Genomic DNA, 6704 nt, shown 5'->3' with positions numbered 1-6704 from the left:
GTTGTGGGTGCAGATGTTTTTCTCAGTTTTTGCAGCTTTGGTGAGGGGTCCCAGAGAAGTCGGAAGGCAATGGGGTTTGCCCAACTTGGAGTTGACACGGTGGGTTACCATCGGGATCTTACGGCTTGGCTATCTGAGCACCAGACAACAAATGGCAAGAGGATGGAGTGGGGGCAAAAAAGTAATTTTTTTTTAAATGTTTTTGTGAAGCTTGGAGAGCTTGAAGGGCAAAGTGAGCCTAGAGGTTCCACGTGGCGTGGGTTTAACCCACATGCAGGGCCATCGCCACTTTGGATTGTACAGTGGAGAGAGTGAGACCCCTCATGCTTGGCAATGGTGTCCTAAGTCAAGCGCTGCATGTCGGCAACTCTGGTGTTGTGCGGGTGCACGTGGCAGCCGTCGTAGTGGCGTTTAGCGCCGACGGGCGGCTTTGTGTGGTGGTCTGCAAGGGATGGGTCTCGTGGCCCCGTTTTGCCTACCTTTTGAAGGTGAATGACAAACAAGCAAGATGCCCCGCCCCCCCCCCCAGCGAACTTGCTAGTGCTTGGGGAGGGCATATGAGGCAAGAGAGAGGGAGGTTCGAGAGCTCCAAATGGGCATTTTCAAGGAGGGTAGTTCAAGCTGATCAAAGCCAAGCACAAGGGCCATCACAAGGGCGGTCACGGACAAAGAGCAAGGGGGAGTTCATGAGCTAAGTGAGTGAGTGAGTGAGTGAGTGAGTGAGTGAGTGAGTGAGTGAGTGAGTGTGTGTGTGTGTGTGTGTGTGTGTGTGTGTGTGTGTGTGTGTGTGTGTGTGTGTGTGTGTGTGTGTGTGTGTGTGTGTGTGTGTGTGTGTGTGTGTGTGTGTGTGTGTGTGTGTGTGTGTGTGTGTGTGTGAGAGAGAGAGAGAGAGAGACAGAGAGAGAGTGGAAATTGTTGACGTGTCGGCAACATGCAGGGCTTGCTAAATAAAGTTTTCCACATGTGTGATCTGTTAAGAAATTGCCAAAACAAGGCTCCAAGTTGCCTGCATGAGAGATTAAAAACCAAAGTGTTTGTTTTTTTAAGTTTTTATAACTCTATAATAAGAGGATCTCACACCAATACAGGGGTTCGTTCTTTTGGGCCATTTTTGGGGGTTTTTGCGAAGAGGTCTTTTGGGAATCAATTGCAAAGAGCTATTGGGTGTGGATGAATCTTTGATGAGCTTTTGGGTACCGGGGGGGGGACCGACAGAATCCCATAGTGGCGTTGGGGTTCTTTTCTTCGAGTTTTGTTCTTCAGAGCAACAAGAAAGCATCAAGGAAGGTCAGAAAGAGCGTCAATAGTGCAAAATGACTCGACGATGGTTCAATTTTTGAGAGCTTTCTGGTCAGAGGGTTGCAATTCAAAGGGCATATACTAATTCAGCGTATGCAATCAGATTGTAAAAAGAAGAGTGAATTTGTATCACCTGTCAGTTGAATAGATCTCTTGAGTCTTCGTTCTATGTTTCTTACTACTTAACAATTTATAGCATTCTCATTGACAATCTTTTCTCTTAAACTCTCTTTAATCAGCAGTACTACGTATATTAAACCTTATTTAAGTCTATTTGCACTCGTTTATCCTAGTTTGAGCGTCTGCTAAGCTCCTGTCTACAGCCAAAGGCCCGGTGCTTTCCCAAGCAACCCTTTTGAGAACCGCGCACTCCGACAATTTGGTGAACCCAACGTGAAATTGATCGGGGTAGACGGAGCTAGCTATGGTGACAAGTTAAGAAGAAAGAGATGCAACAAATTATAGGGCTATTGGATACTATTTTGCAGCAATAGTATTCAAATCAAGTGCAGTTTATGAACCAAAATTTGGGTACTGGTTTGAAAATCGAGAACTGGGAATTGCAACAGTCTGCAAAAGGTGAACTAGGTGAATTTCAAGAGCAAAGCAACACAAAAATTTTCAAGTATTAAAGTCAGCAATAGCAAAGAGGGAATTTAATGAGACAGAAAGCTGGAAGCGGGAGATGGTGGAGCAATTGGCACTTGAAAATTCCAAACGCTCAATTTTTTTATCAGCTAAGGATTTTTTATGGTTATGATCCAGCAAGTTAGTTGTAGTGCTATGAGGAGGATCTAGAGTTGCATGGGGTGCCAAAAGAGAACCGGACTCTAGAGGTTGTCATCCGTGAACGATGGGATCCAAGCCTGTACGAAGATGATGAGGATTGTGGTAATGTGCCTACTTATGCAGAGGTTTGCAATCAGATTCAGTCTAAGATTGACATTGCTATTGATGAGTGTTTTCTTGAAGATGGAAGGCTATTACATGATAAAGATGATGAGGAAGTTGTTTGGGAAATCTATGCAAAGCTTGGGATTGCAGATTTCATGATGAAGTTTGAAGCTAAAGACATACAGGGTCGGGAAATACATGAGGGTCCACAAGGTGTGGATGTGCATGAGCATCTATAGGGTTTGGATACACTATTTTTTGAGGGCATAATTGAGCAAGAAAATGTGCTAGAAGGTCCGCAAGGTGATGATTTAGAGGGGGTGCATACACCTTTTTATCAAGCTTTGGTGATGTAGAGGTCACAATGTGGTACATTGATCCTCAATTTGATGGTGTCTATTCAGAGGGGGTGCAAGATCAAGTGCAATCTCTTGGTGTTGTCTATGATTGGGCTCATTGTGATGATTATATGGATAGATTGGTGGATGCTATTTTCCATAAGCGTGCCGAGCTTTGTGCTACAAAAGTTCAAAGATATTTGGATGAGGAAGAGAAAATTCAAGATTAGTCTATAGCAGTATGGCTAGTATTGTGCATGCCATATGTGAAAAGCCTAGATTGTTGCGTAAGATGGTAGGGTAGATAATTCTTCTGAAGAGGTGGACCCATAGCTTATTTGTTTATTAGACGAGGCTTTGGAAGGATTTTCAGTTATGGATGCTAAGGGTAGTCAGCAATTTGATGTCGTGAATAAGCAAGTTTATCCAGATGTAGTTGACGAGGACCTTATGCAATTGTTGGATGAGGTTCTACTAGATTTTAGGTATGTACCAAAAAGGGAGACTTTTTTTTATGATTCTTGGGAACCACATGAAGAGACTTTTTCCAGGGCACTCATGAACTCTGATGAGCAGGACCAAAATTCTAATGTTCGAGGGGATGAAGCTACATTACCAATGCTCCTACCCGTAATTGATGATCACCAATTGGTTGAACAGGTTGCACACTAGATATGGCAGTATCTAATGATGCCTAATGTGTTATGGGATTTGATGTTACCCTATGATATAGGGGAATTTCTGTTAGCTTTTGATCCAGGTGGAGAGGGTTATATGCATAGTCCAAGCCAATTGATAAATATGCCATTTGATCCGGGTGGAGCTGGATATGTTTGTGATCTAGAGTTGTTCACTTATATGCCATATGATCCAAGTGGGGTTCATTATGGTTTATGGGTCAACTCATATTTATGTTCTACTGTGGGTAAATTCTTGTGTTTCCCCTATGATCCTGGAGGAGGGTATATTCTAATGAAGCCACATGTTGGGAATTTTTTCAAAGCATGCACGCAGTGGGATAGTGATTATGTGTTTACAAATTTTTGCGTCAAAGTTTAAATAAAGGTTAGCACATACCGGAGGATGTGCAAGTTTAGAGGGGGTGGATGTCGTACCGCTTTGCCGGCATGGGGTGAAAGATGAGTATCTGCCTTCATTTTCAAGGTTTTGCCAAACTAATGGTTTAGGATAGATTTTGCTATGATGTCAAGAGACGATTGGAATGTATGCTAATTGTGGTTTTGGGGCCATCAAATGAGGTTGTTGCTTGCAGAATGAGATGCAGTGATGATTGTCAAAAAGTGGTCGCATAGGCCAACATTGTAGTGCTTGAAGTGATTAATTACAAATTGGTCTAGACAACTCATCAAACAGAGCCCTTGTAAGAAAGTTATTGCAATTTAAAGCTAGAAGTGGTTGCAGATCTGAGACGGAAAGGGTAGGTGGTGCGAGATAATCCGAGCCGGTTTCAACGGATAGATACGTAGTGCTTGAATTATGGAGCATGTCGATCTTTTTAGATCGTTAATCGGGCCTAGAATGGGAGAGATATTGCCATATGAAGTTTTGTCAGGGGCCAATTCTGAGCCCGTTTGATCAATTTGGAAAGCATTCCATCGGATGTTTTTGGAGCTCGACAAGGTTTGCAGGGGTAGTGAACACCAAATGGGACTAGGTAAACGTTATGGTGCAACAATCAGAGTCTCGACAGAGAAGATATGACAGTTTGAAATCTGGAAAACCGCGCACTCCGACAAAGGCTATGTCCAAGGCTATGTCTAGCATTACCAAAAATTTCAAGTAAATAAAGCATAGCGCTCGAAGAGGCTTGAAGGCAGGAGATCTCTTGCATCCATTGGAGATTCCTAATGGTAAACAGGAAAGTATCTCTATGGATTTCATCATGGTTTTAGCAACCACTGTAGAGGGCATGACTCGATATGGGTGGTGGTAGACCGGTTGACTAAACTTTGCAAGTTTATTCCAATCAAGACTCCAAAGTTAGCTAAGTTATTTTTGGACAATTTATACAAGTTGTATGGGTTGTCAAGTAACATTGTGAGTGATCGTGATTCCAAGTTTCATAGTCATTTTTGGAGGGCTGTGTTTAAACCATTGGGTATACAACTCAATATAATTATTGTAGATCATCCTGAAATGGATGGCCAGACTGAACGGGTCAACCATGTGCTAAAGGACATGCTACGAGAATGCGCTATCAAGAAGCAGTCGGATTGGGAAGATTATCTTCATATTCTTGAGTTTTCTTACAATAATGCTAAGCATGTGACGACTGGTTTTAGTCCTTTCATGCTTATGTATGATTTTCAACCTAGGTCACTAGTTATGATGGGGTTGGTGACTCAAAAGCTTCAGCAAGTCAAGGATTTTCTCAAAGACCACATGGAAATGCTGAGACTAGCCCATCAGAATGTTTGACAAGCTCAAGATCGGTATAAAAAGTATGTTGATGAGAAATGTCAGCAAGTTACCTTTACGAAAGGGGAAAGAGGTATTTTGTGTGTGTCAGATCATTCAAAACATTTGAAAATCACGCCAACACCTAAATTATATTTGAGGTATTGTGAGCCTTTTAAGATACTCAAGCGAGTTGGTGATAGGCCTACAAATTCTCATTACCTATGCACTCTCGCATTCATCCAGTATTTCGTGCAAGTCATTTACATAAACACTTACATATGGACAACAATGTTATTGACCAACATATTCTGGTCAATTTCATTGAACCTCCAACTCAACCATATGGACCTGAGTGTATTCTTGAATACCATGATCTACATACACATCATCATGTATGGCGATAAGCATAGTCAAGTGGAAAGGCAAACATGAGGAAGATGCCACTTGGGAAAACGTTAGTGTTCTTGACACTATTGTGTTTGAGAACGAGAATGCTTCTCCAAGGGGGAGTAATATCAGGCCAAGGTGGAGAGGCGACATGCTGGTCCGAATGTAGTTCGACGGTGCATATAGAAGGCTATGGCTGGGTGGAGAGTTGGCATTCAGGCTTCCAATGGTCTCTCACTCCTAAGGATTTGAGTCCATTTAGATAGCTCAAATAAGTGCTCTAGGAAAAGCTCACAAGTATCTGATTGGTCCTCTACTTCTCTATCTAGGACCATGTCTTCCATTTGTAGGCTCCCCTCATTAGATGCTCGACACCTCCATAGATCTATCTTTTTGTTTAGCCAAGATAGTAATTTAGTAGTACTTATTGACACTGGGTTAAATTTTGCAATTGAGGTTTTGCCATTTCCCTATAGGGATGGTCAATAAAATAATGCTTGTGATGGATCTTGAGGTGTACGTCATTATGTCCCCATCATCTTAATTTATCTCATTATTTTGAGGCTCCAAAAATTGTGGTGATGAGAGTTGCAATGGAGAGCCCACATTGTGGTCGAGAGAGGAAAGTTTGTAGGTCTAAGTCATGGCTAAAATTGTGAGGGATGTGACCAAAAGCTGAGCACTCTAGTAGTGTGTGGTACTCAGACCCTCGAACTTGCAGTGAGCATAATGGATGATTTGGTTCTTCTCCATTGCCCCAATGCCCTATCCCACATCGAAGGGAGTGGGAGCTAAGCCGAATGTTGCGATACTGCATATCGATGACAAGGGGATAGGCTCAAGCATGTAAAATGTGGATACGGTTTCCTCTTTCAACGAAGAACATGGTTTTGTAGTTGGGGGCAAGATGGGTAGTGTAGGGTATGAAGCGTGACCCACCGGATTCCTCCTAAGCCGTAATACATTGGTGTTGCAGAAAAGCTTCATTCACTTGCGAGTCAATTGAGGCATCATGTAGCAAGTGTAATGCATCCCATCTCCCAAAACACTTCTTTATGTCTTGCAGCCAACCCGTGCTCAAGATCATGTAGCAAGTGTAATGCATCCCATCTCCCAAAACACTTCTTTATGTCTTGCATCCAACCCGTGGTCAAGCCTTTTGAACTTTTTTGCTTGCTTCCCATGCAATTGTAGGAAGTCAATGTGAGGGGTTTTTGACGCATCTTAATCATGTACTACACAACCCTTTCCATGTCCATAACCACAATTGGAAGAGATCCCGACTCAAGAAGTAGGAGCATTTATGGTGTGTGTCTTAACTTGGAGAAAGCTTGTAAGAAAACTCTTTTAGACATTCTCAAACTC

This window comes from Adiantum capillus-veneris, chromosome 14 (genome assembly GCF_014529385.1).
Source record: "Adiantum capillus-veneris isolate H3 chromosome 14, ASM1452938v2, whole genome shotgun sequence".
NCBI classification, from domain to species: Eukaryota; Viridiplantae; Streptophyta; class Polypodiopsida; order Polypodiales; family Pteridaceae; genus Adiantum; species Adiantum capillus-veneris.
Note: the sequence above shows the minus strand (reverse complement) of the source record.